This window comes from Sus scrofa, chromosome 8 (genome assembly GCF_000003025.6).
Source record: "Sus scrofa isolate TJ Tabasco breed Duroc chromosome 8, Sscrofa11.1, whole genome shotgun sequence".
Classification (NCBI taxonomy): domain Eukaryota; kingdom Metazoa; phylum Chordata; class Mammalia; order Artiodactyla; family Suidae; genus Sus; species Sus scrofa.
This window is the reverse complement of record NC_010450.4, coordinates 133,650,870-133,670,162: the sequence shown is the minus strand read 5'-3', so window position 1 is coordinate 133,670,162 and position 19,293 is coordinate 133,650,870. Positions and strand designations below refer to the sequence as shown.

Below are 19,293 nucleotides of genomic sequence, written 5' to 3'. Positions count from 1 at the left end.
ATTAGTTTCCCCTTTAAGTCCAAGTAAAAATTGAAGAAATGCTTTATAATTTTTTGAAAAAAATTTTTTTTTTCTTTTTAGGGCCACACCTGTGGCATATGGAAGTTCCCAGGCTAGGGGTCAAATCAGAGCTGCAGCTCCAGGTGAACATCACAGCCACGGCAATGCCAGGTCCTTAACCCACAGAGTGAGGCCAGGGAATGAATCTGCATCCTCATGAATACTAGCTGCATTTGTAACCTGCTGAGCCACGATAGGAACTCCTGAAAATTTTTTAAATTCTAAATTTTTCTTAAACAAATAAAACTTTGGAGTTCCCATTGTGGCGCAGCAGAAACGAATCCAACAAGGAACCATGAGGTTGTGGGTTCGATCCCTGGCCTTGCTCAGTCGGTTAAGGATCTGGCATTGCTGTGAGCTGTGATGTAGGTCGAAGATGTGACTCGGATCCCACGTTGCTGTGGCTGTGGCATAGGCCAGCAGCAGTAGCTCCGATTTGACCCCTAGCCTGGGAACCTCCATATGCCACGGGTGCGGCCCTAGAAAAAGACAAAAAAAAAGAAAGAAAACTTTTCCTAGCTTTTTAAAAATCCACATTTAAAAATAAAAGTTAAGTATTAGAATTCTGTAATGATGATTTCTTTCATAAAAACAATGCTAATAACATGAAAGCCAACTGCACAATAAAAAAACTCAAAGCAACATCCTTTAGGTGCTATTGCCTTCATACTGAGATCATGACTCAAGATCAAGACAAAAAAGATTATTTAGCAATAAATAAACATCACAAACATGCTATGTTGGTTCAAACACTACTGAAAAGAAGAATGAGAAGTCAAAAACATCAAAGAAGACCGCTACCCAAGTAACAGCTAAAATTTTATAACTGACAATACTAAGTGCATACAAGGATACAGAGCAACCGATATTCTGCAGATAAGAATGCAAGATGGTAGAGTCATTTTGGAAAACAGTCTGGCAGTTCAATATAAAGTTACTGGTATTGACAAACATATACTTTTCACAGGACCCAATAATCCCACTCGTAGGTACCACTCAAGAAAACTGAAAACATTACGTCCTGCACGTAGACCTGTACAGAACTGTTTACGGCATAACTGTCCCTGGGAACAACTCAAAGGTCCAATTCACGAATGAATGAACAAACCGTGGTACCTCGGCATAATGGAATGCTACTCAACAAGGCAAAGGAACACACTCCATGGTGTGCTAGGGATGACAGGGACCGCGTAGGAGGCCCAACGTTAAATTTTCAGGAGTTTTGCAAGATGGTTTAGGGAGCTTAATTTGGGTCATGATGACAGTATTTACCATGCAAGTAAGTAGCAGATGCTACCCATCAGGGATTTTTTTTTTTCCTTTGGAGAGCAGGTTGTTACAATGTTTATCTGCATGCCACTGAACAAACTACCCATACATGCAATAACTTAATGGATAGCAAAAGTATTATGATCAGTGAAAAAAAGACACTGCAGTCTACATACCCTATGATTTCCTTTATGTGATATTCTAGAGAGACTAAACAATGGGGACATTAATTAGATTAACAGTTGGTGGGGGTGGGATGTACAGGGAGCAAAACCACTGCAAAGGGCCATGGGAGACCTTTTTGGAGTGACAGACATATTTCAAACGTTGGCTGTGGTGGTGATTAACCAATTGTATACATTTGTTAAAACAAATTATAGTCAATAAACCTGACAACAACAAAAAATTATAGGGAAGGAGTCATTTATCTCAATTGTTTTATGGATGACAAATGCATCATACACACAAAAGGGGAACTGGAATTTATCAGTGGAAATATCTGGAAGGCAGATTTTAACTCACATAAATAGAAAAAGATTAAACTTGTAAAAAAAAAAAAAAAAGTACTTACAAGAAGCATAAAAAACAGGGGCTGGATAACCTGCCAAGGATGCTGTAGAAAGGGCCCTACTTTGAATGTCATTTCAGACTAGTATCATGAAGAGAAGTTAGTATCACTAAAAATCTCTTCCTACTCAGAGTCAGTGGCTCTAAAATCTCAGTATCTTGTGTATAATGTCAGATCCACTTTTGAATTGTATCAAAACATCAATTACTCATTGTAGCATCAAGCAAATGCTATCCTGACTTAGAGCCCAGTGCAGCCTCGTTGTTAGGCGCGCTGGCTCTGGCTTTAGCCATTCTGGGCTCAAATGTTGGCCCACCAATGGCTGCGTGCCTTTGAACAAATATCTCCATTTCCCCATCTATAAAATGGGATTAACATTTTCCTGAGGTTTCAAGAATGCATGAAAAATGATTTCTATGTGCTAAACACTTCCTAGACAGAATTGGAAGTGACAGAAATTATCGAAATCTAATCCTAAGAATTTTAATTTTCCAAATAATCCTATAGATTTTTAATTTTCCAAATAATATATGGATTTATTCTCTTATATATCCAATGGTTCATAATTTTCTGCGGAGCCAGATCTTTTTGAGAATATGATGACTCCATGGGCTCTTTACCCAGAAAAAAATGCAAATATATGCTGCATTCTGTATATGATTTCCAAGGATTCAAACACCTTCTGAAGCACATGCATAAAATTTTAAAATGCCTGATATATACACTCTTAAAATTGCAAAGTTGAGCAGTGGAATTTAAGAATCGTCAAAGTTGGAGTTCCCGTTGTGGCGCAGCGGTTAACGAATCCAACTAGGAACCATGAGGTTGCGGGTTCGATCCCTGCCCTTGCTCAGTGGGTTAAGGATCTGGCGTTGCCATGAGCTGTGGTGTGGGTCACAGATGTGGCTCAGATCTCGCATAGCTGTGGCTCTGGTGTAGGCCGGTGGCTACAGCTTCAATTCGACCCCTAGCCTGGGAAACTCCATACGCCATGGGAGAGGCCCAAGAAATGGCAAAAAGACAAAAAATAAATAAATAAATAAATAAAAGAATCGTCAAAGTAGAGAATCCAAGTGATATTGCAATATTACCCTGCCATTTACTCCTTTTAAAAACAGATTTTGCAAGTAGGACCAGAATCATGTTTCTAACTCATATCTCCTTTTTGCACAAATTTTAAATTAGAAACATTTTTTTACATGAATTGATTTCAACTCTGAAAAACACACTCCTAGGAGAAAACTATATTTCTACCAACCTGAGAATGAAGGTTCAGGGTGTAACATGCACCACTAATGCTCAAATATCATAAGAAGAGTCTTCAAGTAGGTCCAGCGCAATATGTATTTTTAAATATATTTTTTTAAAAAAACATACCAAACTAATTTCTATGCTTAGAGTTTATTAAAGTTTTATTTTTCTTCTTAAGCAAGACATATTTTTCTAAACCTATGCACTACTACCATATCTAGTTGCTGGGTTTTTTTTAATCAACATATTACTGGGTCTGTCTTGTGTTATTTGTTACACCGTCTGATGGTGGAAACTGTTCCAAACCTGCTATCAAAGAATTCCAACCTGCAAATATTCTGCTATCTAGACGCAAAACGTTTTCTCTTTTTTAATTGTTTGGTTTTCAGACTACAATAACCACTTGGCACTAACCAACTCAAGCCGTTACGGGAAAAAAAAAAAAAAAAAAAAAAAAAACACAAAACAGTTTTTTGTAAAAGCATTAACACCATTTTCCCACAGGAAACAATCATTTTTTAAGGCACTGGAAGTCGAAGCAAGGGTTCCCATACATAGTAAACATCCTTTCAATTGGTTTTATCAGATAATTTCCGTGAAAGGGAGACCTTATGAGAAATCTCACAATTCGATAGTAAAAAAAAAAATCAAGAAACGCTACACCTGAGGATCAAACCCCGGACCGAATGGCTTTTGGTCGGAAAGGTCACATCTGCTGTTTACACCCCCGGTAACCGTGAATGCTTGCGAGGCCACCACATCCTCGTGCAAGGGAATAAAAGAGCAAACACTCTCCGCAGGAGCATCTCTGGGTTGCTTCCACAAACCCAGGTTTCCAGCGCAGGGCGTGGGGCGGGGGGGGAAGCAGGGCTCGGGAATCAGCCCGGGGAGGCCCGCAGCCGCGGAGACAGCGCCCGAGGGATGGAGGCCTCGCTCGGCTGCGCCGCGGGCGGGGGGCTCTGGGACCCGAGACCCCGCGGGGTCTGGCGGAGAGGCCCGCACGGGACCCTGATGCCCGGATCGCCTGGTTACGCCCCCACTGCTCGCAGCAGGAGGGAGCGTCCGGCCCTCCGCTCCCCCACCCCCCGAAACACCCCAGCGTCGCTCCCCATCGCCCGCAGCCCTTGACCCTGACCCCGACCCGACCGCGACAGCGCCCTCTCCAGGCCGCGGTGGAGGACACAGGCCAGGCCGCCCTCCCCGGAGGCGGCGGCGGCGGCTCCCGGGCAGCGCGGTCCCGGGGGAGGACGGCAGCTGGGCCTCGGCCTGTCCCCAGGGGCAGCGGGCGCAGGGCCGCGAGTGGGCAGCGCCTCCGCCCTGCCCGAACAAAGCGGCCGCGGCGCGCCGGGCGCGGGGCTGGCCGGGGGGCCGGGGGCCGGGGGCCGGGGGCGCGCGGGCCGGGGGCACTCACCGGAGGGCGGGGGGGCGCGGGCGGGCCTGGCCGGGCGGGCGGACCGCGGCCGGCCGGGCTCCACGCCGGGGGCGCGCTGGCCTCGGGGAGGGGGCGGCGGGCGCGGCGTCCACGGCGGGGCCCGGGAGCCCCGCTGCGGGGGCCCGGGCTTCGGGCCGGGATCGATGCTGCGGCCGCGGGGTGCGGGAGCCGGTCGGCCGGGGCCCGGCCGCGGCGCTAGGCGGCCGGAGCAGCGACGCCGCCGCCTCTCCCTTCTCCGGCCCGGCTCCCTGCTCGCCCGCGTCCTCCTCCTCGCTGGGTCCCCGCCGCCGCCGCCGCCTCAGCCTCGGCGCTGCTCGGGCCTCTGCTCTCCATCAAGGCCGGGCCGCCGCGCGGGCAGCATCCCGGCCAGTGCGGGGCTGCCGCCGTCTCCCGCAGCTGTCGGTGGCCATCTTTAATCCTCCTCCTCCTCCTGCCGCTGCTGCTGCTCCTCCCGCTTTCTCCTCCTCCCGCGGGCCGCCTGACTGACTGGCTCTGGATCCTCCTCTTTCCCCGCCCGCTCCTCCTACCGCGCCGGCCGCAGAAATTGCAACCGCTCTTCCTCTTAACCCTCCGGCCTTTCCTTCCTCTTTCCCGACTTCCTTCCCTGCCCTCGGCTTCCCGCTTTCCCCTCTGTCCTACGAGCCGGTCCACCCGCTTCTGCAGGCAGCGGGCGCTCGATGCTCTGAGCCAGAGGCGAGCCCCCGTGCCCTCTTGTCCCTGGCCCGCTTCCCTGCCCGAGGCACACGCCCCGGCTTGCTTCCTTCTGCTGGTCCTGCCCTCAGCTGCTCCCGTTTTCCTCTCGTCCCGCGGTGCTGGGTTCCACTGCCTCCGAAGACTCAGCTGGGAGAACACCTGCGCTCCGCCCTCCTCAAGCCCGCGCCCATTTGCGGGAGGGTCAGACCGCGGTGGAGGGAGCGGGGCTGCTTCAAGTTGCTCCTCCGGCTGGTGTACAGAAGGACTGCCCACGCTCGCGGTTGTACTGCGCACCTTTGAAACTCCTGGCTGGTGTCGTGTTTGGCTCTGACCCGACAAAGAACCGAGGGGTTGAAGAGCCCAGTCTCGGTTGCCTTCTCTCCGTGACCTTGAACTGGCCGCCTTTTTTTTTTTTTTTTTTTCTCCTTCATGTAAATGGCATTATTTATACCTTGGCAGTCCTAACTCACACAGTATCTAGACCCAGTTAGCACGCTTTGGTAACCTAGAACTGCTCAGTGATCCTCAGTTTGCCCCTCTGGTGTTCGTTCCAAATCAACCCAGCGGACAATCGGGAGCATGCTTTAGTTCTGGCAATGGAGGCAAACTGAGTCAGCAGTTACGAGGTGGACTCCCTTAAACAGGCTTAGAGTGGGGAAGTGGTAATATCATCATTCTAATGACAAACATGTTTTCCCTAACGCTGCAATCTACAGAGGTCTGTGGATTTCCTCTAATAAAGATGAAGCAAGCTAGACTTGTTGTTTGCTCCTTTTTAGCCACTTGGTCTTTGGCAAAGGGACCCATTTGTAAGGATTCGCTCATGGAGTGTTTCAAGAGTCAATATTCAGGGCACATTATATGTGATCACTTTGGGGGAAGAATCACAGCTTCCGCCCCTTTGGCACAGTGGCTATTAAAAAAAGGCACCTTGTCCTTTCAGAATAAGATGGCTAGATGTGTTCAGTGGTTATTCCTTTCAATAGGCCAAATCTGGGGAGAAATGTTTTAAAATGTAGTTTTATACTCTACTTCAGAGTGAGTAATTTTTTTAAGTTCAAATGTAAAATTAGGTTATTATAAAAATGTAACAGTTTCAAGTTGTTTGAAAAGAATATGTCAAAACAAACCTAAAGTATATTTTAATTAAAAAAAAAAAAATACTGGTATGCTTTAGGGGGCAGGGAGGTAGGGTTCTAATCTTTCTCTTTGATCCTCACACAGTAACCTGTACCCAGTTAGGTTCCAGATTTGAGTTGCCGTCTTTCAATACCAGTAGTTCTTGCCTTTGAAATCAACAACCTGTATCAACATCTAAAACTCTTTTAAACCCAAATAAAGTCTTTGAGATAGCTCTGTATAATACATTTTAGAATGCATTATCAAAAACAAAGAACCTACAAGGTATGAGGGTGTGTGTGTTCGTATCTGCATGTGTCTGCCTGTGTGCTGGTTTTCTTTTCCGCCTCTTTGGTGTTTAGCCTTTACTTAGATTTTGTGTTTTTCCAGTCTATTATTAGAAGAAATTGCCACAAAATTCTTGATTCTTAAGTATTTCTTTATAAAAGTGAATATTTGCAGAGAAAATAAAATTGGATAACATGAATACAGAGTAAGAAAATTAGTGAGAAGCACTAAGGCTGGTGTGCATTTTAAAAGAAGGGTTTTCAGTTAAATATGAAGTTTCAGGAAACATCACTCTGATGTAACTGACACTGAAGATAGAAGAGTTCTACATCTTAAAATCCATTAATACTTTAAAGATTTTTCTGTTAAAGAAAATATACTACGATAAAGTGCATGGATAGATCTGTACACAAATGCAGCCCTTTCCTGTTAGTGCCTTACAAACTAAAAATCTCTTAAAGGTTTTTCAGTGATAGAAAACAAATATTGACCAACGACAAAGTATCGATTTTAAAAAGTGGTAAAACTGTAGCAAGGCTTTCCTTGTTCCCTGCAGCTAGAGACACATAAGCACTGTTGCAGGGGACAGTGCCCAGAAAACTCAGACCCTTCCCAATTGCTTTTTCGCAGCTCTGCTTCAGATCTGTCATCCTTACAATCCTTACTTTTAGTCTTTGTTGCTGGCTAAGTGTAGTTTCTCTGTCATCTTAGGGTTTGGGAATTTTTTTTAAAAAAAGGTCAGATCAGATTCTCCTGCAACATGGTTATTGTTTCATACGTATTCACTCTCAGATAAACTCAAGGTCTTCTATAAAACAAAGCATTGTGTTAAAGTCAGGGAAATGCTTTGTGCAGAGGCCAGATGGAAAAGGATCAGGGCATGTGCAGCAAACTCCTCTGGGAATAGAGAGGCAAACATGAAGGGCTAATTTCTAAGCAGAGCCTGGTCCCCAACTTACAACTCATGAATAAGGTGATTGTGGAGAATAACAATCCGGAGGATATCTGTGACAATAAACAAAACCCATATTTGTTTTTAACATGATTGAAAATTCTGCGACATGAATAAGCAGAGCATAACTTTAAATGATGGAAGGTGGCGATAAAAGGCTCATGCAAAACATCGAAAAGTCAGAGGAAGAAAATTAAAAAATGGTAGAAAGTAGCAATTTTCGAAAAATTGTTATGATAAGTCATATGTACTGACAATTTGCTATTTAAACAATTACTTTAATTTACATTTAAAATCACATAAGCATTCATTTAGACTTGAGCAGGTAGAATTATCCCAGAGATAAGCATCTGTAAATTATAGAATTTTGATATTTATTACCAGAATACAGAACGCTAAAGTATGCTGGAACACAAAAGAAATTGAAGCTTCAATCAACATATTTTTAAATTACAGAAGTACTGTTTTAAAAATATGTATCCATGTTCCCAGGCTATTAGGAACAACAATAGAAATGCCATATTGTTTTCCCTTGTTTGACAGAGCCAGATGGAAAATAAACTGGGCAAGCAAATGAAAGTCCCTGGGGATCATGGGAACTGAATGACTATAAAAAACATACTCCAGACAAGAATATAGTCTTGGGTAAATGTTCAGTTTTATTCTCATAATCTCTGCTCCTTTAGAAAAGACATTTAATAATATTTCTACTTCCCCTCTTCCTCTTTAGATGGACTGTCTAAAATATCAAGTGAATAATGACAAGCCATATTTATCTCCACTGATTGAGATTTAGTATCATTCTTCACTCCTCAATTTAGAGAACTCCTTATAATTAACTGATGAGCTGTCCTCGAGACAGTGCCATTTAGAGTCATTATTGCACTGTAATTGGGGAGCAATGCTTTTAGAAAGTTCTAATTAGAGACTTTTTCTGGTCTTATAAATACATTCAAAGGAGGTACTGAAGCATTTGTTGTGTGTGTATGTGTGTTGAGCGGGGGTTAGCTTGTAGCCTGGTGTATTGTTTTTGCGTTTTAAGTAATCCAAGGTAAAACTTCTTTAAATTTTCAAAGATAACATGACCACTTAAGGAAAAGACATTTCCTTAAGAGTAACAGTTTTTGCTTTTGCTTATCATAATGATCATGATTCTAATAGAAATAAGGTTTTTCAAACACTTCATTATTAATGAATCCTATTTCTGCTTAAAGTTTGAAGGCATTCTTGATTTTTAATTCCTTATATTTATAAAAAGTTTAGACTTTTAAAACAATATCTTGACAATCCTTTTACAAGTTAAATATAATACTATGTAGACCAGATTTATTTCATTCACTAAAAAAAAAATTGGCAAAAATTCAAATGGCTTATTATAGGTCATTCAGTGTATATTTGGTGGCACTCTGAATAAAACCAAGATCTCCTGACTCATTCTCAAGTTAAAAAACTGCAGAGTTGAAAAGATTAATCTTACAGGTGAAGCCCAATGGAAATTTTAACTGTTACATTATTTAGTTTAAATGTGATTAAAAATATATAATTTAAAGTTTAAATATAATTTAAACTTTATTTGCAGAAGTACTGTTCAATATTGACCTTTCTCAGAAATAAAGCCAAGGACCAAAATAAAATAAACTGAGTTTTCCTGCTGTTTACAAAAATGAGAACAATTACTTGGAATACACCAAGTGAAAAACAAAAAATTTAAGAAAGTTCAAGTAGACTAAAAAAATGTGAATTATTTTTTTATCCAACCCATCCTCATTATATAATATTTATTTTTAGATTAAGAAGGATAAAGTTAACTCTCAAAAATACTGTGTAATGTAATAGGTTGAGCCTAAACTGTAAGAGTCTTACAGACTCAGGAAGGAGACACCTCTATTAGCTAAATAAAGTAACATAGTGCCATCTGCTGCCCAGAATGAAAAACACCATCGTAAAAAATAGGAGTTCTAGAAATCGCTATTAATTTTTTCCACATCTTTTAATCATGCTAAAAAGTACTATGTGGTGAGGTAAAATTAATCAGCCTCCTACACAGAAATTTCAGATCATATTCTATACTAGATTGTGATTGTTGTTATTATTATTACTGAAAGCCAGCCAATAGCTAAATTTGATCGTCTCAGTAATGCGGCCACATTTGGCTAAAACCACATTTTGTTTTATGGATAAAGTGCAAATGAGTAAATGAAGTTATTAACTTGGAACTTTTAATTCGGTAAATTTTGTATAAATATTTTTACTCCTAAGTGTATAATCACACTAACAATAATTTTGAAAATAGAAAATTTTAAAGTTTGATTCTTGACCTAATTATTTCATTTTGCAAATGGTGTGAGGGACTCCAAGACCAGAAGCTTAATTGCCTGCAGGAGATAGAAATAAGACCTAGAATATGCCCTTGGGTAGTTAATAGTCTGCTGAAGGAAAATTACAATGTCTTAAGAACTGCAACAGAGCATATACAGGTTGGTACGGAAGCACCTCATTCTGCTCCAGTGGGGCACTCACACTATTGTCACCAATTTGTATACATTGAAGTCTGATAAGCATTTGCTCCCCTCCCCAACTGCTAAGTATAATCCTTGGATGTGTGCAAGAACTGTCATTTTAAAACTGTCTCCGAGTGGTGTTTTTGATCTATTGCTCTACTCGGAAACCTCAAAAGGCAACATCCTTAACACGTAAATTTCTCTCATTTTTGCATCAAGTCTACTGCCAGGTACTGGCAATTTTACTCCCTAAGTATCTCTCAAACATTAACCTTTTTTCCATTTTCTCTGACACTACCCTAGTCTCACTTGCACAACTGCAATAACCTCTTATCTGGAAAACCCATATTAACTTGGATCCTTTCCAATCCATTGATCCCACTTAAAATTTTCAGTGCCTCTCAGGACCCGGCATGGTGGGTTCACCACACACCTCTCTACCATCAGCTCACACCATGATTTCTTGCACTTTTTCATGATGATGCTGTCATCCTGGCCTGCTTTGACTTCCTCTGTCTCAGTATGCTCCTTCGGCCACAGGGCGTTTGAACAGTCTATTCCTTATCCCCCCTCCCCCGCCCTGTTCTTCACTTACCTTATTTTATTTTTATTTTTTTGCCTTTTCTAGGGCGGCTCCCGCGGCATATGGAGGTTCCCAGGCTAGGGGTTGAATTGGAGCCGTAGCCACCGGCCTATGCCAGAGCCACAGCAACGTGGGATCCGAGCCGTGTCTGCGACCTACACCACAGCCCACGGCAACGCCAGATCCTTAACCCACTGAGCAAGGCTAGGGATCGAACCCTCAACCTCATGGTTTCTAGTCAGATTCGTTAACCACTGCGCCAGGACGGGAACTCCCTTCACTTACCATAAATAAGCCTTCACTGAACAACCTAAGTCACAAAATCCCACCATTAAAAACATTCATGGAATCCACCTGCCTTCATAGCACTCATCATAGATGCAATTTTACAGTTTTATATCTTATTAGTGACTTATGCTTCTAAATTCAATGAAGACAATGACTGTTCTGGTTCTTTATTGTTCCAATTTTAGCAACATAATTTTTCTTTCTTCCTTTTTTTTTTTTTGGTCTTTTTGGGGCCACGCCCGCAGCACATGGACATCCCCAGACTAGAGGTCAAATAGGAATGCAATTGCCAACCTAGGCCACAGTCATGGCAACTCGGGATCCGAGCCATGTCTGTGACCTACACCGTAGCTCAGGGAAACACCGGGTCCTTAACCCACTGAGTGGAGCCAAGAACCAAATTTGAGTCCTCATGGGTACTAGTTGGGTTCGTTACCACTGAGCCACAACAGAAACTCCACAACTTCATTACAAAAAGTTTCCGATTCATATAGAAAAGTTTTGAATCAAGCAATTAAGAACTATCATAACTTGATAAAGTATACTAATAAAAAAGATGAATAAAGTAATCTGATTATTGATGATTCTAAATGCACACTATTTTCTCTTATTGAAACACTAATTTATTATTTTTTCCTGCTTCTTTCCTATATGTCACAATAAGACGAGAAAATATATTTGTTTTAAGATTGCCTACTGAGTTTAATTATCTCAGTCAAAATGCTTGCTTATTTGGGGGTGCACTCTCTTCAAGACAATATTATATTTGGGGAGGAACTACAAATAGTTAAACCTGGACCTAATTTTTTTCTAGATCTTACCCATCACTGAAATGTTTTGTGCTTCCTCTTTTGTCCTGACATTTCTGCCATCACTATGTGCCTTTAAAAATCAAGTTCCTTTTTTACTGTACTTTTGAAATTGCCAGCCAATGGGATGTGAGTAGAAGAATGCAATAACAAACAAATGAACCAAAACGCAACCCACAGCTTCTTTGTTTTATTTTTTAAAATTTCTCAATAGCTTAGATTTTCAGATAGAACTGGTCACTAATAAATAGATTTCTATTTTTTTTCCTTGTCAAGAAGTTAAGCCATTCTGAATTCAGACATATTATGTAAGATCAATTGCATTATACATGCAATGAGAAATATTAATTTTTTCTTGAAGTTAACCGAAATTAATTTAAGGACATACTGATGGCTGATTTTATGTGTCAACTTGACTGGACCACGGGGTACCCAGATATTTGGGTAAACATGCTTGGTGTGTCTGTGAGGCTGTTTCTGGATGTTATTCTGATGACACTTGAACAGGTAGGCTGAGTAAAGCAGAGTGCCCTCTCCTATGCAGGTGAGATTGACTCATCCCACCTGCAGAAGACCTGAAAAGAATAAAAAGGTAGAGTAAGGGAGGATTTGCTGTCTGTGTGACTGTCGTCAAGCTGAGACCTTGGTCTTCTCTTGCCTTTGGACTTGAACTTGTACCATTGTCTCTCCTGGGTCTCCAGCTTGCTGACTGAAAATGGTGGGACCTCTCAGCCTCTATAACTGTGTGAATCAATCCCTTATAATGAATCTCTTCATTCTTATCTATAGATTATATTTATACATATCCTATTGGTCTTGCTAGTATAGCCGGGAAGACCCTTACTAATATACATACCATGGCGTTTAAGACTGACCACAGGTTCATGGGTTTTATACATTTTTTTTTTTCCCTTTTTACAGTCACACCTGTGGCATATGGAAGTTCCCTGGCTAGGGGTTGAACTGGAGCTACAGATGCAAGCCTACGCCACAACAAAGGATCCGAGCCGCATCTGCAACCTGTGCTGCGGTAGAACCTTAACCCACTGAGCAAGACCACATCCTCACAGACACCACGTCAAGTTCTTACCCTCGGAGTTCCCATCCTGGCACAGTGGTTAACGAATCCGACTAGGAACCATGAGGTTGCGGGTTCGGTCCCTGCCCTTGCTCAGTGGGTTAAGGATCCGGCGTTGCCGTGAGCTGTGGTGTAGGTTGCAGACGCGGCTCGGATCCCGCGTTGCTGTGGCTCTGGCGTAGGCCGGTGGCTACAGCTCCGATTCAACCCCTAGCCTGGGAACCTCCATATGCTGCGGGAGCGGCCCAAGAAATAGCAAAAAGAAAAAAAAAAAAAAAAAAAAGTTCTTACCCTGCTGAGCCAAGACGGGAACTCCTGGATTTTACACTATTTAAAGTTATGTTCATTGATTTTCACTTTAAATTCTATGCAGTTTTGGAGTTGCCACTGTGGCTTAGTAGGTTAAAAACCTGACATAGTTCCAGGAGGATGCAGGTCTGATCCCTGGCTTCACTCAGTGGATTAAGGATGCCCTGCAAGCTGCGGAGCAGTTGCAGATGCAGCTCGGATCCCACATTGCCGTGGCTGTGGTATAGGCTGGCAGCTGAAGCTCCTATTTGACCGCTAGCCTGGGAGCTTCTGTATGCCACAGCTGTGGCCCTAAAAGTGTAAAATAAAATAAATTCTATGTAATTTTATCTTGTGTACCTATGTATTTATGAGACTGAATACACACACACACACACACACACACACACACACACACACACAGAATCCTTCATCCTTTAAACCCTTCCTAGTGTCTTCATTGTTCAAATGGGGGTAGGGGAGAAATCTGCCAATCTCCTTTTTTTTCCCTTCAAATTTTTCAAAAGAGTAGCCTATTTATATTCCCTTTATACTCAATTTCTCCATTCAAATCCCTAATAGTCATTCAATTGCCTGTTACTTTACACTCTGTTGGAAATGCTCTCTCCAAAATCACCAATGATCTCCTAATGCAACACTGAATGATTTTTTTTTTTTTGCTTTTTGGGGCCGCACCCGTGGCATATGGAGGTTCCCAGGCTAGGGGTTGAATCAGAGCTACTGCTGCCGGCCTGCACCACAGCCACAGCAGCTTGGGATCCGAACCACATCTACGATCTACACCACAGCTCACAGCAATGTCAGATCCTTAACCCACTGAGCGAGGCCAGGCATCGAACCTGCGTCCTCATGGATGATTGTCAGATTGGTTAACGGCTAAGTCATGACAGGAACTTCTAATTTCCATTTTAAACTAGAGGTCTCTAGCCTTATTTTGAAAATGCTGATACTTTCTCTCCCTGATACTCTCTTCCTTTGTTTACATGACACAGCTTCTTCTGAGTTCCTTGCAAATTATCTACCCGCTTTCTGTTTCCTTTACCTAATCTGTTTCTTCTGCATAATCCTTACAGTTATGGCTTTCCAAGGTGACCTACCATTCCACTGCTCCTTTCAGTAATTCCTATGAGTTTAATTCCTTACATTGATTACCTAACTTGATATCCCCAACCTAGACCAAGCTCCCATACTTTTAGCCTCATATCCAGCCTCTTGTTCGATACTTTACACTCAGTGCCTAAAACTGAAATTATTATCTTCCCCTAAACCTATTTCTGTCCCTATTTCCTACATCTCAGTTGGAATAGTCTTCATCTGACCTTTAAAAAAAAATGAAAATGCCAGCCTAGTGGAGCAATATCTGCAACATAAGTAGCATATAGTAAATTGCATGATTGTTTACAAGTATTTGGTGCTCCTGTGGGACATTTGTACTTTCTTGTCTTATTGACGGTAGATTTGATCATGTGACTCGCTCTGGCCAATAAAATACAAGCCTAATGACTGTGTCATTTCCCAGCAGATGCTTAAAAACCAAACATAGCCATGCTCTTTTCACCCTGGGCAAGGACAAGCCACAACATTCTAGATGCTTCATCAGCTTAAGTGCTGGCATGAAGGGGAAGTCATACTGGCATGACTGAGAATAAAGTTTGAAGATTCTAGTCACTGAAATTTGGGCTCATTTGTTAACATAATACATCCTAACCTACACTGATCATTCTAGGACTGGATAAATTTTAACCAATGAATTTTATAGTCATTCATGTAATTAAAAATGTATAAAAGCAACAGAAAGATGTTCTCAGATACGTAAATCCTAACAGATATGATTTTTAAGAATAAGTGCATTAAATATTTCTCTAACTGAAATATGAAGCAAAATTATGATCTAATGGGAAATGAGGATTTGAGGTGACTGAAAGCAATGAAACGAGGTAAAAGAGTGGTATCTGAAAGAAATGGTTGCAAATCTGTTTATAAATTGAATACAAACATCATAAATAATTCTTAAAAAGAAAGAGATATAAAATATTAAGATAGTAACACCTTGGATCTAAACTCCATATTTTATCAACAAAGACTGATAAGTTGAAAAAGAGAAAATTTTACTAAATTCATTGTATCAAAAAGAGATTATTAAAATATATTATTTTAGGAGTTCCTGTTGTGGCACAGCAGAAACGAATCCAACTAGTAACCATAAGGTTGTGGGTTCGATCTCTGGCCTTGCTCAGTGGTTAAGGATCCAGTGTTGCCATGAAGTGTGGTGTAGGTCACAGACACAGCTCGGATCCTGCATTGCTGTGGCTATGGCCTGTGGTGTAGACCAGTGGTTACAGCTCCGACTTGACCCCTAGCCTTGGAACCTCCATATGCTGTGGGTTCAGCCCTGAAAAAAAAGCAAAAAAATAAAAAATAAAATAAAATAAAGAAAATATATTATTTTACTCTGAACTCTGAATATTAAGGTTAAATCATTATGTTAAAATTCTTAAAGATAATTTAGCAGAAGCTTTTAGCTAAAGATAGCAAAATAAAGCCATTTTTATTTCATTCTCCTCCTTGATATCTGCTAACAAGCAAAAAAAAAGCTGACAAAAAACACAGCAGGAGAAAACATCCCTCATTTTCAATGAAACAAGGAAACGATACAACCCTAATTACAAAATAGGAAGCACGTTTACCAAGAAATGAAGTGAAATGAGGGGAGAGAGAGGGCAAGTGCTGAGAACCAAAGCAGGCCTTCTCTAAGCTTGAGCAGCATGCGGAATTCTCCCCAAGCAAGAGGCGCAGTCCTGAAGGGCTGACCTGAATAGCAAGATCTGGGCCTGGAGGAGCCTCGGGGAAGGTGGCATGTCTAGTCGAAGGGGTGGTGGAACTAAAGCAGACACCAGGCGGCATGCCACCTTTGCAGCCTGCAGCCTGTTCTCTGAACCAAGACAACTGCGGGAGCTAAAGCAGAAGGAGGAAAGCAGGAGGGGAGTCAGCCATCTCATATCACGCCCCACCTCTACACAGAGCTTTGCCAGCAACTCACTGACGAGTACTGTGTGTCCTGGCAACCACTAGCTCCAAGGAGGGCAGGGAAACACACAACGATTACTGCATCTCTGGCAGAGACAGGCAAGGGAGAAGGTGCGCAGGTCTGCAATGCCTGCCAGGGCAACAAAAAAAAAAAAGAAGAAGGAAGAAAGAAAGAAAAAGAGAGAACCAGGGTGGAACACAGAAATAAGAAAACTAAAAAGAAGATAAATGAACTACAAAAGAGAGGGAGAGACAGCTGGGGAGGGAGGAAGGGAGAGAGAAAGCAAATAGTACAAGAAAAGTTACCTAAGAGCTACACCAATATGAAAATATATATTTCTTCATAGTCTCTGTAGTGGGTTGAATAGTGTTCCCCCCAACCCACCCAAATTCATGTCTATATGGAACCTCAGAATGTGACCTTGTTAGGGAATAAGTTTCTGCAGATGTAATTAGTTAAGATGAGGTCAGGCTGGATTAGAGTAAGCCCTCAATCAAATGGCTGATATCCTTATAATAACAGAAGAGGACAAAGAGAGGGACACACAGGGAAGAAGGTCGCGTGACAGTGGAGGCAGAGGCTGGAGGGATGACCTACAAGCTGAAGAATGCCAAGAATTTCAGGGAGCCACCAGAAGGTAAGAGGAGGCCAGGAAGGATTTCTAGATCCTTCAGAGGGCGCATAGCCCTGCTGACACTTTGTTTTCAGACTTTTGGCCTCTAAACTAGGAATCCATACATTTCTGTTGCTTCAGACCATCCAGTTTGTGGTACTTTGTTATGGCAGCCCTGGGAAGCGGATCCACTCGCTAGGAAATTGCATACAGCCTGAGTGTGGTGGACAGACTCTGGAGTGGCCCTCACCATTTCTGCCTCTTGGTGTTTCTGCCCTCAGTTGGGGCTGCTGCCTCATCTGAAGCTTGACTGGCGCTTGCTTCTCTCCTGGAGTGAAAGTAGGACCTAGGATTTGCTTCTAACCCAACTGAATTCGGTAAATGGGAAAGGACATACAGGATGATGATATTACATCACATTACATCCCGCTGTAAACCATCTTGTCAGGAGACTGTCTTTTGTGGGCTTTAAATAAAATTTTTTTTATTAAAGTATAGTTGATTTACAACGGTGTGTCCATTTCTGCTGTATAGCAAAGTGACCAGCCATGTATACATATGAGAACTATAGACAGATACATATATACATATATTCTTTTTCTCAAATTATGTTCCATCATGTTCTTTTTTTTTTTTTTTTTTTTTTTGTCTTTTTGCCATTTCTTGGGCCGCTCTCGTGGCATATGGAGGTTCCCAGGCTAGGGGTGGAATCGGAGCTGTAGCCACCGGCCTACGCCAGAGCCACAGCAACGTGGGATCCAAGCCGCATCTGCAACCTACACCACAGCTCACGGCAACGCCGGATCGTTAACCCACTGAGCAAGGCCAGGGACCGAACCCGCAACCTCATGGTCCCTAGTCGGATTCGTTAACCACTGCGCCACGACGGGAACTCCCCCATGTTCCATCATGTTCTATCACAAGAGATTGGATACAGTTTCCGATGCCACACAGCAGTCTTTGCAGGCTTTGAAAAAGCAAGATACCATGTTATGAGCTCCATGTCACGTGGGAAGAGCCACCAGACAGAGTTCTTCTCGTGGCTCAGCGCATTAAGAACCCAATTAGTATCCGTGAGGATGGGCGTTCGATCCTGGCCTTGCTCAGTGGGTTAAGGATTGCTATGAGCTGTGGTGTAGGTCGAAGGCATAGCTTGGATCTGGCGTTTCTGCGGCTGTGGTGGAGGCCGGCAGCTGCAGCTCCAATTCGACTCCTATCCTGGGAACTTCCATATGCTGCTAGTGCAGCCCTAAAAACCAAGAGCCACAGAACAACGAAGTAGGAGTACATTAGCAAGACAGTGAGGTCCTCAGTCCAGCAGCCGGCAAGAAACTGAATTCTGCAAACAACCATGTTGAATGGGAAAGCCTCATCTGCAGCCTGACTGGAAAAGCGACATTATGCCAACTCAAGCATAGTGGCAGCTATTTGGGGCAATAAGATTTGGGATAAATCCTGCATATTTTCTTTGCATTTTTGTGAATTGCTTATTTAGACTATTAAAATGATAAACATGCATCACTTCTATAAAACTAGCTTTTCTTTTTTCATTTTTAAAGTTTTATTGAAGTGTAGTTGACTTACAATGTTCTGATAATTTCTGCTGTATAACAAAGTGATTCAGTTATACATGTACACATATCCATTCTTTTTCAGATTCTTCTCCCACATAGGTTATAACAGAATATTGACTGGAGTCCCCTGTGCGCCACCTGCCCCCTTTGGTAACTATAAGCTTATTTTCAAAGTCTGTGAGTCTGTTTCTGCTTTGTAAATCAGTTCATTTATGTCTTTCTTTTTTTTTTTTTTAGGGCTGCACCTGTGGCATATGGAGGTTCCCAGGCTAGGGGCCGAATTGGAGCTGTAGCCGCTGGCCTACACCACAGCCACAGCAATGTGGGATCCCAGCCGTGTCTGCAACCTACACCACAGATCATGGCACTGCCAGATCCTTACCCACCGAGGAAGGCCAGGAATCAAACCTGCATCCTTAAGGATGCTGGTAAGATTCGTTTCCACTGAGCCATGACGGGAACGCCCTATATCATTTTTTAGATTCTAAATATAAGTGATGTCATATGCTGTTTGTTTTTCTCTGACTTACTTTGCTTAGTATGATAATCTACTAAACAAAGTTTAGTGGTGGCTATTTTAGGGCAACAAGGTTTGGGATCAATCTTGCATATTTTCTTTGCATTTTTGTGAATTGCTTATTTACGTTAGTAAAGTGATAAATATGCATCACTTCTATAAAACTAGCTTTTCTTATAAATAAATCTTTTTGATTACTAACAGTTAAAAGCATAATACAGATACAATATAAAAAGAGAGTATACAAATAACGATGGAATAAAAGTCTACATTGAAAATTCATGTTTATACTGTGTATGAAGAAATACATATGGAACGAAATGAGGTAATAAGTCTCTAGAATACTGTGTAACAGAATACT

The 19,293-nt window shown here is 42.3% G+C and overlaps 1 protein-coding gene across 1 annotated transcript in view; it reads right to left on the bottom strand.

The window, feature by feature from the left end:
* Positions 1 to 4,578, bottom strand: part of WDFY3 (WD repeat and FYVE domain containing 3) — a 274,276-nt gene extending 269,698 nt beyond the window's left edge. Inside the window, 1 exon segment of the mRNA XM_021101795.1 lies at positions 4,560 to 4,578. The gene's annotated coding sequence lies outside the window, so the exon portion shown is untranslated.